Genomic DNA, 22,668 nt, shown 5'->3' with positions numbered 1-22,668 from the left:
TAATACCGTTTTATGCTTCTTGGAAGAAGAAGATGAAACGTCTACTGACATTTCGGAATTAGTCAGCAGCAGAAACGATGTCTATCGAAACTGTGGTTTATTGTTCCACGATGGTGCTGTGGTAGCCGAGAGCCCACGTCTGGCACGCAAATACAGAATCAGCAAGTTCAGGAGGGTCATACTCAGCAGCTCCAAGCGACTAGCGCCTGAGAGGACCGGCACACTGGTCGGCTGTGCAGGATCGTGGACTTACGCCATGTACTTAGAGACTGGAAATAAGCTAGTTTTCAGCACAGAAGACTGTTTCTTGACTCGGCAGCAAAGAGAAGTTAGCCTAACGAAAACACTGCATAATTTCACGAAGCATCGTGGTGCTGTACGCAGAACTGGGACTCGTGTGGGGAGACAACATAGTGCCACTCAAAGTGTGACAAGAGGCGAGTTCATTGAGCTTTGCCAGATTTCATTCGTCAACGTCATAGCCAGCACCTGGCATTATGGTATGGAGTGCCACTGGCTACAGAACACTATCAGTTCTGCTTCGCATAGTCAGTAAATTGGACAAAAGCCTTGCATTTATTCGTAGCCTTCGTGGCGTTGTACGCTGAGGTGACGGAAGTCATGTTATACCTCCTAATATTGTGTTGGATCTTATGTCCTGCGTAGTGCAGCAACTCGACGTGGCATGGCCTCAACATATCGCAGAAAGTATCCTGCAGAGATATTGACCTATGCTGCCTCTATAACCATCCATAACTGCGGAAGTGTTGCCCGTAGAGGATTTTGTGCAAGCACTGACCTCTCGATTATATCCCACGTCGGGCGATGTGGCTGGCCAAATCATTCGCTTCAATTGTCCGGAATGTTCTCCAAAGTAATCGCGAACAATTGTGGCCCGGTGACATGGCGAACTGTACTAAATCATAAATAAGAGGTCGATGAAAGGCTGCAAAATGTCTCTAAGTGGCCGAACATAAACATTTCCAGTCCATGATCGGTTCAGTTGGACCAGACGACCCAGTTAAAGGAAAAAAAAAATCAAATGTGTGTGAAATCTTATGGGACTTAACTGCTAAGGTCACCAGTCCCTAAGCTTACACACTACTTTACCTAAATTATCCTAAGGACAAACACACACACCCATGCCAGAGGGAGGACTCGAACCTCCGCCGGGAGCAGCCGCACAGTCCATGACTACAACGCCTTAGATCGACCCAATCCATTCCATATAAACACAGCCCACATCATTATGGAGCCACCATCAGCTCCTACATTGGCTTGTTGACGACTTGGGTCCATGGGTTCGTGGTGTCAGCGCCACACTCTAACCCTACCATCAGCTCTTACCAACCGAAATCGAGACTCACCTGACCAGGCAACAGTTTTCCAGTCGTCTAGCGTCCAACCGGTATGATCATGAGCACAGGAGAGGTGTTGCAGGCCATGTGGTCCTGTTGGCTGAGGCACTCGCGTTGGCCGTCTGCTGTCGTAGCCCGTAACGCCATATTTCACTGCATCGTTCGAACGGGTACGTTTGTCGTACGTCTCAGATTGATTTTTACGGTAATTTCACGCAGTGTTGCTTGTCTGCTGACACTGACATCTCAATGCGAACGCCACTGGTCTTGGTCGTTAAGCGAAGACCGTCGGCCACTGTGTTGTCCATGGTGAGAGGTAATGCCTGAAATTTGGTATACTCCTGGCACTGCGGATCTCGTAATACCGAATTTCCTAACGATTTCCGAAATTAAATGTCCCATGCGTCTAGCTTCAACTGCCATTCCGCGTTCAAGTCGTGCGGTCATAATCACGTCGTAAATCTTTTCACATGAATGGCCTGATAAAAATGACAGCTCTGCCAATGCACTGTCCTTTTAAACCTTGTGTGAAGGGTACTACAGCCACCAGTATATGTGCATATCGCTATGCCATGACTTGTCACCTCAGTCTATTTCCACAGGGTAACAGAATACCAAATATTTCCTGTGCTGTTTTGACCTACGGTGATACAGACATGTCCCAGCCAGCACGTTCTCCGCCTCTCTCACCCAGTAAAACATAAGGCCACCGGTTATCTTGAGACTGGAACACTACCGATCGCCTACAACTAACATTGATGAACACTGACCTAGAGTTGAAGCAGTATGGAATGACGTATCCGTATCTGTTATCCAAGTTCAGTTCGACTATGGTGGCTCCTGTATCTAAGAAATAAAGATTGGACCCGCAAAACTACAGCCAACATTCTTAACAACGGTTTTCTGAAGAAATATTGAACATGTTCTCAGTTCGAATACAATAAATTTCCTTGAGATGTAACAGTTTTTGTTCACGAATCAGCACTGTTTTAGAAGGCATCACTCGTGCGAAACACAGCTTGCCCTTTTCTCACATCACATACTACGAACTAGAAGGGATCGGATGGTAGGACACGTTTTGAGGCATCACTGGATTACGAATTTAGTACTGGAGGGAAGCGTGGAGGATAAAAATCGTAGAGGGCGACCAAAGGGATGAATACAACAAGCAGATTCAGAAGGATGTAGGTTGCAGTAGTTGCTTTGAGATGAAGAAGCTTGCAGAGGATAGGGTAGCATGTAGAGCTGTATCAAATCAGTCTCTGGACTGAAGACCATAACAATAACAACGTACTGCGAACTATGAATGAAGGACAACAAAAAAATTTCAAACTCCTAGATTTCCAAAAAGCCATTTGACACGGTAGCCTACTGCAGACTGCTAACGTAGGTACAAGCACACGGAATACGTATCCAGATACGTGAGTGGCTCGAAGACTTCTACGGAACAGAACCCTGTACGTAGTCCTCCACGGCGAGTATTCATTCAGCGACAATGGTATCGTCAGGAGTGCCCCCGTGAAGTATGATAGGGTCGATGTTATTTTCTACACACACAGAAGACCTCGCGGACAGGGTGAGCAGGAATCTGCGGATATTTGCTGATGATGCTTTGTTGTACAGAGAGGTCTCGTCGATGACTGACTGTAGGAGGATACAACATGACTTTCACAAAATTTCTACTTAGTATGCTGAATGGCAGTTCTCTCAGTTTAAAAAATAAAAAAAATAAATGCAGACGAGTAGGAAAAACAAATTCTGATCGAATACAGCGTTAGTAACGTGCTCGTTGACACAGCCACGTTTAACGTTCAAAACAGTATAAAGTGAAATAACAATGTAAGTACTGTAGCAGAAAAGGTGAATGGTCGACTTCGGTTGATTGTGAGATTTTTAGGAAACTGTGGTTTATCTGTAAAGGAGACCGCATAGGACACTAACGCGACCCATTCCTGACTACTGCTCTAGTGTGTGGGATCCGCACCAGGTCCGATTAAAGGAAGACATCGAAGCAAATCAGAGGCGGGTTGTTTGATTTGTTATCGGTAAGTTCGAACAATGTGCAAATATTACGGAGATGCTGTGCTTCGGGAACTCAAATGGGAATCCCTGGGGGCAAGACGACGTTCTTTTCGAGGAACACTATTGAGAAAATTTGGAGAACCAGCATTTGAAGCTGACTGCAGGAAAATTCTATTGTCGCAAGCGCACATTTCGCGTAGGGACCACGATGATTAGAGGAAATAGTTCTCGTACGGGGACACGGGACAGTAGTTCTCTCGCGCTATTTGGGAGTGGAACTGGATAGGAAATGATCAGTGAATGCTTCCTTTGTATGGTCATGTAGTCCGTAGTTCCTTTACAATTTCTGAGGCAATTTTGTTTTCAGAATGAGATTTTCACTCTGCAGCGGAGTGTGCGCTGATATGAAACTTCCTGGCAGATTAAAACTGGTAGAGCACTTGCCCGCGAAAGGCAAAGGTCCCGAGTTCGAGTCTCGGTCGGGCACACAGTTTTAATCTGCCAGGAAGTTTCATATCAGCGCACACTCCGCTGCAGAGTGAAAATCTCATTCTGGAAACATCCCCCAGGCTGTGGCTAAGCCATGTCTCCGCAGTATCCTTTCTTTCAGGAGTGCTAGTTCTGCAAGGTTCGCAGAAGAGCTTCTGTAAAGTTTGGAAGGTGGGAGACGGATACTGGCAGAAGTAAAGCTGTGAGTACCGGACGTGAGTCGTGCTTCGGTAGCTCAGTTGATAGAGCACTTGCCCGCGAAAGGCAAAGGTCCCGAGTTCGAGTCTCGGTCGGGCACACAGTTTTAATCTGCCAGGAAGTTTCAAGTTTCAATTTTGTTTTCATCGTTTCTTGTAACAACAGAACGAAAATACCCTCAGAAATGACTAATAGTGGTACCGGGTACCTTCCAACACACACCGTACCTTGGCTTGCGGGTTATAGATTTAGATTTACACTCGAGGCCCAGTCGGATTAGCGTCGGTGTTGTTGCCAGAGATTGCAGCTCTCTCTACTAAATTACGCAACCTATATACCCCAAATCAGTTATGAAACAGATCGCGTACTCTCAGTTATACAGTGTACGTAAAGTAATAATTTATTTACTTGCAATTCATTCCGGTGTTGCCATTTTAAGGATGAGCAGTGTATGGTTGAAGCACTCAAATACTAGCAGCAGCTTCGCTTCTTTTTTCTGTAAACAACTATGATGGGATTTTAGTTGCTGTTCTACTTTGTTTGCTCATGACAAAATTTCAGTGTGATGCATCGTTATCTAAAGACCTCATAGATCAAGTCGTGAGCCGTATTAAACTCAGTAGCCTTTCACGGCAGGTTTGGAAAGTCAGAACTGGAGCCATCCACGTCCTAACACAATGAGCAAGTAACATTGCGGCAGGTATCAAATGAAATTATCATGATCATTGAGCAGCGCGTACGGCTATGGGCAGGTTTTCTGCCCAAAGAGTAACAACGTATCCTGAAATATAGATTGGAGCTTGTGGCATATTTCAAACGTCGAACTAAAGTGGGGTACTTTGTTCAACAAAGCGGAGGGGCATGGGCGAACCGTTTTCAAAGATAATTACCTAAATACGTACATCGTTAATCGGTGGACGATGCAAGGACGACAGTGAATCATGCAAAATGCCTTTACAATCTGAAACTTTTTATCAGTTATTTAAAGATTCACTACCGTCTCTTACATTCCGCTCGTATAGTCAGCTAAACGTCACATACCGATGCAGTATTGTAGTTGCAAAAGCGTTCACACGCAGCAAAAATTTTCTGAATGGCAACATTTTGCCGCACTGGCTGTCACTGATTTGATTAAAATATGCTTTCAGTTTGCAGTCTGAATAGTGCAGTTTCAGTAGCGTAGCCTGTTTCAAGTAATTATATAGCACAACCCATCAAATGGGCATACTCTGATTACAATCTGATCATTTCTGAAATCACATGGCTTAAACTGTGAAGTCTGGCAAAACCTGTAGATATTACCTACGAGTTTTGCCAGACTTCTCAGTTTAAGCTATGAGACCTAGGGTTTATCTGAAACCCAGCCACCCCGTACGTTTAATACCATTGCGTGACTTCACAAATACTTTAACTGTAACCCAAGTATGTCCATTTGATTGAATATACTACAGAATCACACCAAAATAGCTACACGACCGGAATTGTACAGCAGTGAACGCCTAACGGAGGGATATATTGGTTCAACCAATGACATCCACTGCGGAAAAAGAGTATCACTCAGAAAATATTGATTCATTTTTCGCACGCTCAAACGTGATTGGAACTGTAAGAACAGCTGGCAGTTTTTCACAAAGGAAGTCCCCTCTGGTACGCACGCCAGTTATTTGTGAATGTACGATGTTGTTATTATTTTACAGCGATCTCAACACAGTACATGAAGAGAGATTTTGAAGGCAGACCACGGCTGGAGGACGAGACACTAATGTGATCTTTAACAACCATAGGCACGAGCGAGCTGTTTTGCTAAGAAAAAGGTTATGTACTAAAACGTGAGAATGTGCTGTCCACTTGAGAACAGTCGCTTAACTTGCACGATAATGATATTGACAACTGCCAACTTGTAGTCCACAAAAGTTTATCTCGGGACATTGCAGTTTACGATAGGATCCCGCCACCCTTACAGCGGTAATTGGCAACGCTCTCGATAAAGGCAACTCTGAAGTTTTCGTGGAAGGAGGCCTGGTATTGATTGCGATTCTCGGTATCATTACAATGCTCGGCTACCACAGAAAATCTCTATTTCTTCTTCGGACTCAATACCAAATACGAAAGAAATCAAGAGTTAAATTTCCGGTCGATGGCGAGGTAATTAAAGACTGAGATAGCGTATGCAACCATCTCGGTATTAGTTTCGGTGATTTAGGAAAATTACGGAAAATTTAACTCTGTATGACCGTACGGGGATTTCAACCAAGTTCCTGCCAAATGGAAAACGTGTACCTTAAATACTATGCCATCTCACTCGATGGTACTGGACTAACAGCGACTAAATGGATATGAAATATCAGATTAAGTATTAATGTACAGTGCCCATGATTTTCTATGAGAAATATTTATGTAAACGGGGTGTCGCGAAACTTAAAGGTAAACGCGAAAACCACTTACCAACTCTGAAAATAATTCACCTGATTTTGTACACTGACTTGTCACTGTGGATGAAAATTGGGTAAATAACATTGCCAGAAAAGGAACTGCAATGAAAGGAGTGACTGCATACCAGTGATGGTGCACAAAAAAAGCGAAATCACTTCAGCTGCCGGGGAGCAAGTGGTCAATGAGATGTGGTGCTGAACGGATTCTACCTGTCTTTCACCTCGTCAGGGGGAAAATGAGCAAATTGCAGGCAAAAAAATCTAAGGTGCTTTACCCAATGTTATGTCCGAGACGCTTCGCGCACCCATTGTTGGAACATCCACCGTGTTTACCAGCGCAGGCACCCACGTGCACGTGCACGTGCACGTGCTCGCTCGCTCTCTCTCTCTCTCTCTCTCTCTCTCTCTCTCTCTCTCTCTCTCTCTCTCTCTCGTAAAAAGAGTTATAGTTTGCATATATCAATTTTTCAGTTTCTCAGTAACACTTCGTGGAATACATTACCTTGGAATGGCAAGGGATTCTACAAATTAGGTGTTGTGTCTAACACAGGACTTTCCTGTTCCTTGTGTGAGGGCTACCCCACATGGATGGGCTTTGCGGCCCGAGCAGAGAATGTAGCCCAATCACAGGCGGTGCCTTCTGTGAACAACAAATCCGACGCCCTTGTTGAGTTCACGAGCAGATCCCGCAAACCACAGCAATTTAAGTAAGGCAAGACAAGAACGAAGTCACATTACCTACGGATTTTGCCACTCTCTACTAAGAAAGACTCTCCACTAAGAAAACAAAAAACGCTGAAGACTGACTTTCCGAACGTAGACGGAAACGACTGGAGGAAATAGCGTTCGCCTCATTTACACTTTCGCAAAGCCATAGTCTTCAAAACTTGTGTTTACAATCGTAGAGTTAAGTGAAATACTGATAATGAGGGCTGCACAATTCGATTTTGTGTTAGGTCTACTGACATGTCTGAAATAAAAGACACCACGCATTCATATAGCTATTCACATTGATGGGCTATGAATCCACCATCTTCAGTGGAAATGCGCAAATACGTTTGACGTCCTGTGGGAATTTCAGAGTAGAGATGACATAAACGAGGACTGCCGATAGATGGCGCTAGGTGAGAGAGTGGGTCAGCCAAGAGGCGTGCCCACATAGTCCACATATTCGCGATAAACACTGTGTCCGGATGCGCAGTGGTTAACAGAACTGCCCAGTAAGCAGGAGATCCCGGGTTCGAATCCCAGCCCGACACACGTTTTCTCTCATCGCCGATGATTTTTTCTCTCGTCGCCGCTGACTCCGCATAAAGTCCTGATGCAACTGACATTAACAATTCCTTTCCTTTCATTTACTTTCTCCCACCTTTACCCTAAATTTTCCTTACATCAATAGCATGACACATGCAATTCTGAAAATTTCAGACGAGCGTTTTCAAATGCTGTTCTTTGACTTTTTTTAAAGTAACGCTATAGCACTGTGATATGCACTGATGTAAACAAATAATAATTATAATTAAGTAACGACTGCGGGGGTGACAGTTATATCGTTGACGGGAGGGGGATGGGTTTTTGACAAACTTTGACCCACCCCCTGAATGAGGGTGGGTGACATCCGGACTTTGACGTAAACGGGTCTTTTACAGACCATCTATAATCATAGATTAATATCGATTCCTTCACTGGCATATCGGAAACTTTTCACGTTGCGGAAGTAATTTGCAACACCAGAGTTAGTATCGCGGAATGGTTGGGATTTATAACTTTCACCCTCGCGCTAGGCTGCGAGTAGGCCCCCTTTTATCTTTAATGTGACCACACTATCAGTTGCTTCGCTGACTGCCTCGTCCCATCCAGATGCTCGATTTAATTCCTTCTGGCTGCGCCCATTCGGAAGCCCGCCTCACCTTTGTCTTGTTCAAGGAACAGATAGCCACTGCCGCAAGGCCATCCATTTACTCTATTGAGTGGTTTAATCTCGACGGTAGCTATTTATGGCCTGGCGTCCACGTTCTCCAGGCAGTCCTCAGCTTTTAGTGTCCTCTGGATCCATATTACCCTCTCGACCAGTCGGACGCCTTGAAAGCTCTTTGACAAAGCGTGAAAGCTAGCCGCTCGCTCGTCGCCACCCACATTCTTGTATATCAACATTCCTGTGAGCGTAACAACGCAAGGAAGTACGCCGCAGTGCACAGAGCATGCGACCGAGGTAGGGCACGGACACACTGCAGCATCTCGCCAACTATCTGAATATCAGGTACTGGAAACACCAATCGGGGAAGTCTTGTCTCCACGTAGATATTCGCAAACGATCGATGAAGAAATTAATTTTCTCATTTAATAATTACCGAAAGAACATCTTATTCCACCGAATATTCAACAAAAGCCTCATGATATACCTCACTGTTACACTTATCGCTATTTCTGCGCGTATAGGACAAAAGAAGGCATGTTTGAAGAAATTTTGAGTCATATGGTGGAAAATTTTCTTCACAGGTTTCCACGAAACGCTTTCAGTGTTCAGTATAACGACTTCTGTGCAACAACAAGACAGAGGGTTCGCTTTTTGAGAATCTGAACAACAGACGCCAGCCAATTACGCAGCTTGTGTACGAAACACATTTTGCCGGACATGTCCAAAAGAAAAGACACCATTCATTTACTTATATTTCTTAAAAAAGGAGGGTGAAGTCTCCTCGACGTTTGTTTCAGTGCGAATGCAAAAATATCGTCCGAACTCCTGTGGGTATCAGGATTTGTGATTAGTGACCTTAACGGATGGGGACGCCGCGCTGAGGCGTGAGATAAGTTGGCAATTTGAGTCGGTAAGGGATCGTGTCGTGCCTAGATGGCGGACGCGGTTAAGGCATCTGCTCGTGGGAAGCGATAAATTCGGGTAAGAGTTCCGGTCCGGCACAAATTTTCAACTTTCGCTGCTGCATTACCCCAAAGCCTGTGCAGCTAGCCGTCACGATTTCCCACCCGTCCACTCCCTTCCCTTCCCCTTCCTGCACTGCATGTTTACATGAAACACAAAAAGACAGGTTATGATAATCAAGGCACTGACATGGGGAAAGGAGTATGTCATAAAAAGATAATTTCACAGAAGAAAAAAAAAACGATTTGACACTACGAAATACGAAGTTGCTTTTACAAAATGAGCCAACGGCCTTGCCGCAGTGGTAACACCGGTTCCCATCAGATCACCGAAGTTAAGCGCCGTCGGGCTGGGCTGGCACTTAGATGGGTGACCATCCGGTCTGCCGAGTGCTGTTCGCAAGCTGAGTGCACTCAGTCCTTGTGAGGAAAACTGAGGAGCTACTTGATTGGGAAGTAGCGACTCCGGTCTCATAAACTGAAATACGGCTGGGAGAGCTGTATGCTGACCACATGCCTCTCCATATCCGCATCCAGTAACGCCTGTGGGCTGATGACACGGCGGGCGGCCGGTACCGTTGGGCCTTCCGAGGTCTGTTCGGACGGACAGAGGATTTTAAAAATGGCTATCCAGATTAACGAAACAAATATATTAATAACAAACTGTCACATCTGTATAAGAAATATAATTATAGTGTACAAAGATTGCGGAACAATGTATATTTGATGCCCATGCAGCCCAACATCGCCAGGAGTCTTTTTTTGTTGTGGTATTACTAATGATGGGCCTTCGTCCAACTAGTGGTAGGTAACGAACTGCAGAGACGTACTTGACAGATATAGCCTTCGTCTAAATGTTGTGCTCCCTGCACGGTTCCACTTCATTGAACGAATATTTTATTTCTATGATTGGGAAGCTTGTCTCCCAAAATTCTAACCCAAGAGACAGAACCGATCTCCAATGGTGCTGTATACAGTAATGTATGGCATATCGAGGCGAAATCACAGAAATCTTCCTCCGTCATCTTAACAACATCGAATGGTTCTACATTCTTTGCTTCGCTGATCATATCAGCTATTTCGTCATGAGTCACTGGTTGTGGAATCTTTTTCTTCTCTATTAAGCCGAAATCTTCTCACAAGGCATGCACGAATACCCCGATACTACACATTTCAAATTGACATGATCAACTGTAGTGTTTACCACTGCATCCATTAACTATCCGATTTTTATTTTGGCCGGCGCAGTTGTCGCTCCACACAGAATCAGAGGCAGTGACACGTATTTGTCTTCTGCTCACAGCAGGATCGTCGATATTATGCAGTCTTCTTTGCTTGATCACTACGATGATTAAATAAAAAAGAAAATTATCTTTACTTATCCAGTTTTGGTTGCAAAACTGAGTGCAGTTTCCGTGTGTCATTCTCTCCGAAACTACGGCATTTATATTTGCATTTACAAGTAACCTCCACGAACGAAGTATACGAATCGGTTAGGTCATAACAGAACACAAAACTAGGCGTTACCACTGAATGTAATGCAGTTAATTTCACTGCAGACGGAAAATATGACTTACCACTTTGTATGGAAAAGGTTTCGCTCGCGTTCTGTCGTAGCAAGTACTCTCAGTAACGTTAGCACCAATAAATGACAGTAACGAACTGTTAGGATCCGCGCGGGGTAGCCGTGCGGTCTTAGGCGAGATTCGAGTCCTCTCTTGGGCATGGATGAGTGTTGTCCTTAGCGTGAGTTACTTTAAGTTAGGTTAAGTAGTGCGTAAGGCTAGGGACCGATGACCTCAGCAGTTTGGTCCCATAGTCCCTACCATAAATTTCTAAAGACTGTTAATCACAGAGTAAATGCTGTTAATACGGTGGCTTGTTGAATCTCTCCCCTATTCGTGATAGCTCACGTGATTTTACTACAGGCGTACCTTAAGTAGTTTGTGAGAATTGAACGCCTCACAGTTTCGATCTTCTGCTACTTCTACGCTACTGGCGGCACGCCTTACTACCTTTTCGATAAAGAAGCTGAAAAAAAAGTGTGAATTCCTAAGAGACCAAATTGCTGAGGTCGTCGGTCCCTAGACTTACGCACTACTTAACCTAACTTAAGCTAAGAACGCCGCACACACCCACGCTCGAGGGAGGACTCGAACCTCCGGCGGGAGAAGCTGAAAAATGATTTGTTTTGGCTTACTGCCCTTCCCATGTCAATGTCTCAATTTATGAAGGTCCTGTAGTGAAACTTGGATGATTAACAGTATAAATAAGAAGAGAAAAGAAGGTATTGACAAGGGGTGCGACTGACTAATGCTGAAGATTAGGTGGATCCATCGAATGGAGGAGGACTGAGTAGAACTGATGAGAAAATAGCATTATGTTCAAACTTGCATGTAGGAATAGTCAATTTGGTAATGGGGGAGGGGGGGAGTTAAGATTATTGTAAAATGAGACATAAGTTTAATATAGTAAGCACGTTCTAGAGGCTGTACGATGAAGTCGCAGATATGAAGATATTTGCACAGGATAGACTAGCGCAAAGACGACGGTCATCGTCGCCGCTGCCGCCACCGCCACATCTCTGTGGAGAAAGCAGGATTTGAATGTGATGTTAGTTATTTTCTTATCATTCATATCATATGCTGACAACATCACTGTGACTATAAGGTGAAACAAGAAGCTGGAAACCATCTGCTATAGAAAATCAAGCACAAGACGCGACAGGCACAGAAACTATGAGAAACAAAATCTGACACGCTGTCAGCCTAAAGCGGAAGACTTCCTAAAAAGTGGCAGCGTCTACGCTAAAGGCGCTGAAGTCATGCAGTAAACGAACAATAGTCTGGGTGAGTAGAAAATTGAAATGCTGACTATCAAAACCTAAAAATGTGTACGGTGGTAATGTATAATTTTCTGAAACCTAATTTCATAATTCGCTATAACAATACAATTGTGACACATTTACAACGGCAGTGTATTTTATCATTGCTCGCCGATTCCCTCACAAACGCGGCTGCCTGCCGCCTCCCCCCCCCCCCCCCCCAAAATTCATCTCGTTGACTGAGTTCGTGTCATTATGGAGCAATCATTCAGTATTTCAGTTCACACATGGACGACGGAAAGGTCCGCCCGTGGGCTTTTTAAGACGCTTCCTCGGTCATTCAGCCAACCATGGACTCTACAAAAGACAATGTGACTATATAGGGCTAGGCAAGCTTTTCGTTTAGCATGGCGACACAGCTCCTGAGGCAGGGGCGAGAGTCCTGGGGCGAACTTTGAGCTCCTCACGGAAACGGCCACTTCTTTGCGGTCAGTGGTCCCTGCGGTAGCGCGACGAGAAAGAGTGGGCGTCTTTGCCGTACTTCTCTCGCAAAGCTCTGCTTTGTGCAGCTCGCTCCCACACCCAGGCACGCTGTAACCAACATCGCCGTCTTTACACATTGGCAGTCTTTATACGAGCCCTCTACCATCGCTGTTGCACGGCTTCAGTACTTATCTCCTTTCCATCTGTAAGTCGTCCTTTGATTAACACTGCTTCTAAAGGCTTAGCCACACCATTACGTTTCATCTGCGCAGCACAAGGCGGAAACCTGAGAAGAATTTGATCTATTTTCAGTGACCTAACTTGACCTCCTCTCTTTCTCTGATAACCTCTGAGGGTGAAATATACTTGGTACACAGGGTGGTTAGAAACAATGTGAAACAGTTTTGCGGGGTAGGTTGTGCTCAGACGTAACTGATTGTTAAGAAAAAAATCGGTATGTCGCGCCGCTTCCGAGTTAATTAGCATTAAGTTCGCCAATCAGGCTGTTGCGCGCAAAATTCAAGCGGCCTGCCAGATACAGTTTGTGTCAGTTGTTCTCACACGTGTTCTTCGTTTGGTTTCCTAAAACCGAACAAGGGAGCGATAAAAATATTGGACATGGGTTGGTAGTAAGGATCGAACCCGAGCGAAAGTCTGAGAACTCCATGCGTTATCATTTTCGTTTTGAAGACAACTAATACTAATTACTGTACCTGGGGGGCAGCTTGAGTTTGTGCGCGCAACGGCCTGATTGGCTAACTTCAATGTTACATGGCGGCCACCCTGTATATTCCAGACAAACGACAACCAAGACATTGTAATAACGATTGTCATATGGGATCATGCGTTACATATCGCAATGGGCAAACATCGTGAGAGCGAATGGAAAGCGTTGACAGAGATCCGGAGTAAAAAGGAGATAATGAGTAGTAAGGGCGCTCTCATGGGAACCGTGTATTTCACAAACACATGCCCACCTCTGGGATAATCCACAAGAGAACAGAATGGTGGGAGGACATCACAAGCTCCTTGCCGGTGGTGTTCCCCAAAAGAGCTCATGGACTATTTGGATCGTTTACAGCCATCGATTTTTTGTAAATCACTTTCGTCTAAGCAGCCATCCAACTAGCAACGCTTGTTTCTATCCGTACACTAGTGTTAATTGGTAGCGTCATTTGTTACTACGCTAACAGACACACACATACCCATTTCCATCGAGATATGGTGTCGTAGCTGGAAATTTAAAAGCTAGAGCCACGACCGGGGTCGCACTTTATGAGTATCTCAGCCTCTGTCTTGTAGAGGTGGAAGAACTGGAAATAAACCAACCCTAAGTGGTTTGTGTCAAGGAGAAACTGCTGTTACATTTGATACACTACTTCAAATCGTTATCACAGAGTGTATCACAGACCGAAGTATTAAGATGGGGAGAAAGCAGTCTTGTCGGCGTTATCTTCCAAGTCATTACAGACTGCGGATAACTTATGCATAATAGAGATGATGGCAGGAGCAATCGTCCGTGGGATTTATGTAGGAACACTCTTTGAATTCTCTTTTAAACTGATGAACGAAAAAGCCGAAAATTGAATTCAAGATGTATCTACAAAAGCAAGCACAGATATTTTTCTTTTCCTCACTGAAGTGCCAAGTGCGTACCTATGTCGTATATATGATTTTGTGTGTGTGTGTGTGTGTGTGTGTGTGTGTGTGTGTGTGTGTGCACAGGAGAAGGGGGGCGGGATAGACGGGAAAGTAAAGGGAACGAACTGTTGATGTCAGCTGCATCGGGGCTTTATACTGGGAAAGAGCGGCGACGAGTGAAAATGTGTGTGCCAAATCGGGATTTGAACCCGGGATCTCCCACCTACTAGGCAGTTGCGTTAACCACTGCGCCATCAGGACACAGTGTTTATCGCGACTTCTCAGCCTCTCGGCTGACCCACTTTCCCACCTAGCGCCACCTTTACGCAGTCCCTATCCATGGCCTCCATCCTCGCTACTTTGATGTTCCCGAAAGAGGCCGAACGTATTTGTGCATCCGCACTGAAGGTGGTGGATTCATTGCCCATCGAGGAGAATCTGTTATATATGAATGGATAGTCTGGGCTTTCGAACATGTCTGAAAGAACAGACACCATGTATTCACATAGAGTCACATACTGTCTATACGAGAAACCACAGTATCTGAATTAACTTATTGACACACAGGGATGGAAACTTTCTGTCACTGGTATGATTCGAATGAATTAAGTCCAACGTGTTGGCATCTGGGCGTCATTAACGCACTGAGTATTTGCTGACTTATTGATGAACAAAAACATTACAAATGAAATGCTCATTATTGCAGGACACCGACAGTATTGTGCTTTTCAACTATAATTATGAAGTTGTTCTACCAAGAAGTGATAGAAGAACCATTTAATACATTAAACACGTTATTTACGTACACTGTATGTTCTCTGAACAAAGTCAGTCGTGATGTTGATTGGGCGAAAGAACATGCGACACAGATGATAGCACTTGCCTCGGCAAAAGCTACTCTTTCTGAGGTGGAAACATGTAAAAAAGAAAAAAAGCACCACCGTATCACACTGGGGGTGGAAAAAGACAAATTCAGTATCCAATACAATAGTGATGTAGCAAAAACAAGATAATGGTGCTCGTAACAGCACTTACAGGTCATTTAAATATGAACACACAAAGCTTCCGAATAATATCACCACAACAACAACAACAACAACAACAATAATACACCGTTAATCACCATATGTTTCAGATGGATGACGACAGTTACCTTTCTTTCTCTAAACCAGAGTCGGGTGTCTAGTGGAGAGCGTATTATCATAATATCGAAGTGACACCATGTCACTCGACCAGAAGATAATTAACTGGTTAGATCCTGTGATGAGATGCTTCCAATGGTTGGATTTGGCGGACTTAGGGAAGCAATGGTACAGTACGCAGTGTTTAAATATCAAAGTGTGACAACGTCCTGGATGAGATTCCAAAACTATCAATGGTATGATGTAGGAAGACAGCCTTGAATCATCTGTCATAACGTGCTCTCCGACAGAATGAAGAAAGATTAGGATTTAATGGCAATTCGACACCGAGACCGAGACGAAGTACAAGATAGAAATGGTGGAGTATGTGAAATGAAATCGGAATTTTCCTTTTCGAAACTAGGTTGAAGTATCCATCAATAGGGCACTGCGTTGTACAATTTGACAAAACTTCGTTTATATGGAGACCAGTTTTTACATTTCTCTTTTATTATATACATTACATGGAACACCCAAGGTGCAGTACGAGTTGAATGCACTTACAAAGCTCGCAGATTTTAAAATATCTTTAGAAATAACAGAGAAATATCTTCTGATGACTGTTACGAGCGACAACTAAATAACGAGAAACACGTGCATCTGCTGGACGCTACGGGAGGGGGCGTAGCATCTATCCGCAGTGCTATGCTGAACCAGCATATGTCAGACGGGACTTTTAACAGCTTATTCGGATTTCTCTGAACAGTGCTAATTGCAGGAAGTCCTAACTTTGTGTACAGCTTAAAGGATAAAAAAAAAAAAAACGCCCGTATACGAGGGGTAGTCATAAAGATTCAAGTACCATCTCGAAAAAACTCCGACCATCATTTTAGTCCTCTCCTACTATGGGCGACTTGTCGGAGATCTTTGCTGTTGAAGTCTGTGTTTCCCGGTCTTCGAGTACTAAGACCTCCGCTTCTTTCGCTATACCGGGTTCTTCAAAGGGATGTTGTTGTTGTTGTTGTTGTTGTTGTTGTTGTGGTCGTCAGACCTGAGACTGGTTTGATGCAGCTCTCCATGCTACTCTATCCTGTGCAAGCTTCTTCATCTCCCAGTACCTACTGCAGCCTACATCCTTCTGAATCTGCTTAGTGTATTCATCTCTTGATCTCCCTCTACGATTTTTACCCTCTACGCTGCCCTCCAATACTAAATTGGTGATCCCTTGATGCCTCAGAACATGTCCTACCAACCGATCCCTTCTTCTGGTCAAGTTGTGCCACAAACTTCTCCCCAATCCGATTCAATACTTCCTCTTTACTTATGTGATCTACCCATCTAATCTTCAGCATTCTTCTGTAGCACCACATTTCGAAAGCTTCTATTCTCTTCTTGTCCAAACTATTTATCGTCCATGATTCACTTCCATACATGGCTACACTCCATACAAATACTTTCAGAAATGACTTCCTGACACTTAAATCGATATTCGATGTTAACAAACTTCTCTTCTTCAGAAACGCTTTCCTTGCCATTGCCAGTCTACATTTTATATCCTCTCTACTTCGATCATCATCAGTTATTTTGCTCCCCAAGTAGCAAAACTCCTTTACTACTTTAAGTGTCTCACTTCCTAATCTAATTCCCTCAGCATCACCCGACTTTATTCGACTACATTCCATTATCCTCGTTTTGCTTTCGTTGATGGTCATTTTATATCCTCCTTTCAAGACACTATCCATTCCGTTCAACTGCTCTTCCAAGTCCTTTGCTGTCTCTGACAGAATTACGATGTCATCGGCGAACCTCAAAGTTTTTATTTCTTCTCCATGGATTTTAATACCTACTCCGAACTTTTGTTTCCTTTACTGCTTGCTCAATACACAGATTGAATAACATCGGGGATAGGCTACAACCCTGTCTCACTCCCTTCCTCGATATGGCAAGACAATTCGTTCTTTGTCTTTCAGTCTCTTTGACTATACCGGAAGCGCGTGCGCCAACTAACCACTGGGTCATATGATGGAGCTTCGTTGCCCAACATTTCCGCCAATACAGCGTGGATTGTTCCAACATTGCTTTCCTCTATATGCGGAATTACCGCACGATATTCCACTTTATAAATTCGCTGAGCTATTTGGTCGACTTGTTTATCTAGCACTTTGCAGCGTAGATGTGACGCGAGGATTTCAATGTGTACCAGGGTGAAGACATTTGTTTCGTGATGCATACAGTCGACATTACATTCATCCAGCCGTAACTGAGTTCTTCCATTTCTCTGGGAGAAGGCCCATCAAACTACAACACATGAAATATTACTTCACTTTATTACATACAAGGTTAGTCACGAGGTTTTCCCCGGTTGCTGGAGGTTATTCCTTAGGTTATTTGGAACAAAAAATGTAAAACACTTGTATTCACAGGACACACGATCAGTCTCAGGTAGACAAGGGAAGCGAGTGGTACGTTTGCGTAACAACCACGTTGTTGATACTGCAGTCACTTGTTTACTGTTGTTGTCTCCTGTGTGCTGTACACTTTGCGATACCGTACAAGTTTTCATCTCAGGAATATGGAGAGACGGCATACATTTGGGGCTTCTGTGGTGGTAATGCGAAAGCTGGTGTTGCCGAATATCACAGTTGGTATCCTAGTTGTTGGATTCCGAGTGCCAAAACATTTAGTGGAACATTGCTTGAAACTGGTATTCTTACCAGTATTCGTATTCAATCCGAAAGGTGTTGTGACGTTCAAGAAGAGGAAAACGTTATTCATTCAGTCGAGCGCAGTGCTCGCGTTCAAGTACAAGACGCCTAGCTACCCGATTGAACGTTTCAGAATCTAAGGTATTTCAGATTCTTCATGAGAATGGACTGTATCCATCTCATGCGCAGAAAGTTCACCATTTAGAGCCGCATTATTGTGCCTACTTTTTCCACTTTTGTAACTTGTTAAATGGAAATCAGCAGCTGTATCGCTTCATAATGTTCAGTGATAAGGCAACCTTTAGAAGAGGTGGCATCAACAACATGCGTAACATACATGTCAGGGCAGACGAAACTCCCCATGCCACGGTAGTGTGTCAATTTCAACGCAGATTCAGTGTCAATGTCTGGTGTGGTGTTGAGTGAGACCTGTTATTGGAGTCGTTTATTCTCCCGGGAAATTGAAATGGTCAGATTTACGGCACCACAGCTTCTTGAAGATGTTCCTCTGGAAACAAGACGCCGCATGTACGTTCAACATGACTGGGCACCTGAACACTTCCACCACGTGTTAACAGCTGATCTTAATCAGCAATTCCCACATCGATGGATAGGTCGCGGGGGCCCTATCAACTGGCCTGCCAGATCCCCATATTCAACACCCCTAGATTACTCCATCTGGGGGTGGATGAAAGACATCGTGTACGAAGTTAAGATGGAAACACGAGAAGAATTGAGACAACGCATTTTCGATGCCGCAACGTCAATAAGGAACGAGCACGTGAAATTACGAAATGCTACTCGCGCGGTTCACTCCCGTGCGAATCTTTGCCTTCAAATGCAGGGAGGAAATTTTGAACACTTCCTTTAAATCCACTCTGAATGCAAGAGATTGCTACAAAATTATTTAAATTAATTATTATGTGCATTTCTGAAAGTAAATAACCTAAGGAATACCCTCCAGAAACCAAGAGAAAACCTCGTGACTCACCCTGTATATGAACAGAAGATTTACATCAATTTGATGCATTATCCTAAAAGAGGAGTTTTGTGTTATTTACAACTGTCATGAACTAGCAAAGCATCATTTTATGCACTTATTAACGAACTGCTCTCTTGCAGTACAAAATGCAACATTTACGAAAGAACATTTCATCAGAAACTTCAAGATCTCTTTGGTTCTACACTATGATAACTCCTTCAGATGTCACAAACCTGGGGTGGTGATATTTGGTTTGTGGGGCACTTAACTGCGCGGTCATCAGCGCCCGTACACAGTCCCAATTCTTTCACAGTCCACTTTTTTACATAGTCCAATCGAGTCACTGTCACGCCTGATGATGATGATGATGATGATGATGATGATGAAACGATGAGGACAACACAAACACCCAGTCCCCGGGCAGAGAAATTCCCCAAGTCGGCCGGGAATCGAACTTGGGACCCCGTGATCCAGAGACAGCAACGCTAGCCACTAACCTACGAGCTGTGGACTTTAAGCTGGGATGAGCTCTTTAATGTTCTACACTGTATTACTGATCTCAGCATGAGCGCTGCTGTACTGTTGCGGATTGCAGCGAGTCTGTGGTATCGACTAGCGTTGTCGACTTTGGTGTGGCATCACCGTCTCTAAACGATACCACACTTCGAACCTAATAACGTAACTTTATTTTTTCGAGGTGATAAATTACCCATGATAGTGAATTTGTAGAACAGCCTTTACAGATGACTAGTGTCAATCAACGACATGACATCACTCTGCGAATTTTCTTTCTACAAGCTACCCACTTTTCACAGGCATTCGCAAAGAGACTGATTTACGGTCTTGAGCTAAATCATTTACAGTAACTATACAAAAGAATCAATCTTACAAAACTGAGCAACAAACAAATTCGAGACTGGGTGGTGAGATATATGAGGGGATAAATGCCCAAGAAACCAATGCAAGCACGATACAGTTAATACGACGCAAGCCCCTAGGTAATTACAGCGCATGCCTTCGCCAACATGTCGCTGGCTGTTTGTAGACTGACATGTGTGACTGCTGGACCTGCATAACGGGGCCTGAAAAGTTCTGAACAGCTGAAAGTTAATTGTTCATAAGCTCCCGCAGGCTCTGCGCATGACTAACATGAAATTTTATCAGGAACAGGGCACGTGTACACGCATCAATGAATATTCAGAAGTTTCAACAAGTTATGCAGATTCGAAATGAGGCTCATCCCATGAATTTAAACGTGCACCGTCCGGAAACAACGTAATACAACTGCCAACTAGAATCCTGCTTCTGAAAATGGCCAATAAAAGTGAGAATACAGTAAATATTGGTTCTGCAGAGGCAATTTAAAACGCGCTCGGTAACTATGTAACATTGAAAATGTTTACTTTTAATTTTCTGAATTTCACAAACCATGAATGTAGAAAGACCTAATTGACAACTTGACCGCTGGGTTTTTTCCTATTCAGTTGTTCATATCCTGGACAACTGTCCATCTTATAGTTTCAGCTGCATCTGTTCACTTAGACTGATAGTATGTGGATTAATATTTTTGTGGTCTTACACGTTCAAATCATTACACACAAAAGTTCAAATCATTACACTGAAGTGTGTGGGAGGTAACAGAATCAATTCCGTACCCACAGGAGGCGAACACAGCTGCAGTGCAGTGAGACTCCAAATAGTTTGTTTAAACTGAAGATTAGACGCCCTTTATTGCTTCGAGTGCCAGCCTTCACTTATCTAGGTTCACAGTAATTGCTGCCACACTGACCACTGTGTATATCATACGTAGGACGCCTAATGACGTTCGTATTAGTGGTGTCACTTTTTCAGTGTTTTTTTTCTTTTTTTAATTTAAGAACTGGACTATTGTATTAGTGTGCCGAAAGCCTAACATCATTTGCACACTTTGCGTGCAGCTTATTTGAAGAGCAGAGGAAAATCAGTCTTCAGTGCTCCATTTCGGCCCATGTTCCGACTGGAAGATAATAAGTGGTTTTTAGACGCAGTATTTTCGTATCTACAGGATGAGACACATTCCGAGTCCAAATATTGATCCGGGCAAACATGAAAAGAAAAGGTCCTTGGTAAGAACAAGGCTAGCTGTTATCTGTGACAAGTTGAAACTACGTTCAGCACCTAAGTTTTGTGGAAAGCGCGCTAGTAAGTGCGAAATCCCAGCACGCTTCAAAGGGTGACGCAAATTTTAAACTTCCTTCTTGTTTTCCCACACATTCAGCTAAATACACGCATCAGGAAACGTTTTGCATTACCTCGGTTCAGAGATTTACCAACAGCCGTATGTAGTGTAGAAATTTATTTTATTTTATGAACTACCAGACTGTGTCGCTTGGCCACCAAGAGCTGTTGCACGACGATTGATTCACGGATCCAGTCACATGGCTCCTTCCGTGTATGACGGGTGGGGCCTGAAGATGGCATCAATGTAATGCCGAAACTGGTAGCACATAGAAGTTCATAAAATAAAATAAATTTCTACAATACATACGGCTGTTGGTAAATTATTGCATCAAGTAGTTCATGCCAACCGTCGTCCCACAATCCATAATGGATCAACGAAGATCGGTTCAGAGAGTTCCGGAACCTGTACAGAAAATTGGAAGAGAGAACATCATTTCCGCCCTTTTCATTGCCCATGAAAACCACACGTTGATTATTGTACCACCACACAACGAGACTTTCAGATGTGATGGTCCAGATTGTTGTACACACCGGTACCTCTAATACCCAGTAGCAAGTCTTTTCGCAATTATGCATGCCTGTATTCGTCGTGGCATACTATCCGCAAGTTCATCAAGGCACTGCTGGTCCAGACTGTCCCACTCCTCATCGGCAATTCGACGTAGATCCCTCACAGTGGTTGGCGGGTCAAGTCTTCCATAAACAGCCCTTGTCAATCTACCCCAGGCAAGTTCGATAGTAGGGTTTATGTCTAGAGAACATGCTGGCCACTCTAGTCGAGCGATGTAGTTATCCTGAAGGAAAGTCATTCACAAGACGTGCACGATTGGGGGGGGGGGGGGGGCGGCGAATTGTCGTCCATGAAGACAAATTCCTTACCAATATGCTACCGGTATGGTGGTACTATCGGTCGGAGGATGGCATTCACGTATCGTACAGCCGTTACGGCGTCTTCCATGACCACCAGCAGCGTACGTCGGGCCCACATAATGCCATACCAAAACAGCAGCCAGCGTCCACCTTGCTGCATTCGCTGGTCAGTGTGTGGAAAGCGTTCAGCCTGACTGGGTTGTTCCAAACACGTCTCCGACGATTGTCTGATTGAAGGCATATTGACACTCATCGGTGAAAAGAACTTGATGGCAATACTGAGCGGTCCATTCGGCATGTTGTTGGGCCCACCTGTACCGCAATGCATGGTGTCGTGGTTACGAAGATGGACCTCGCTATGGACGTCGGGAGTGAAGTTGCGCATCATGCAGCCTACTGGGCACAGTGAGTCATAACTATACGTCCTAAGGCTGCTCGAGAAG

The 22,668-nt window shown here is 44.1% G+C and overlaps 1 protein-coding gene and 1 pseudogene across 4 annotated transcripts in view; one reads left to right on the top strand and one right to left on the bottom strand.

Annotated features, from left to right (window-relative positions):
- Positions 1-22,668, bottom strand: part of LOC126297575 (ribosomal protein S6 kinase 2 beta) — a 547,735-nt gene that overhangs the window by 397,452 nt on the left and 127,615 nt on the right. The window lies entirely within an intron of this gene.
- LOC126299724 (5S ribosomal RNA) lies at positions 9,664-9,781 on the top strand (annotated as a pseudogene).

Source organism: Schistocerca gregaria, chromosome X (genome assembly GCF_023897955.1).
Source record: "Schistocerca gregaria isolate iqSchGreg1 chromosome X, iqSchGreg1.2, whole genome shotgun sequence".
Taxonomy (NCBI): domain Eukaryota; kingdom Metazoa; phylum Arthropoda; class Insecta; order Orthoptera; family Acrididae; genus Schistocerca; species Schistocerca gregaria.
This window is presented reverse-complemented; position numbering and strand designations above follow the sequence as displayed.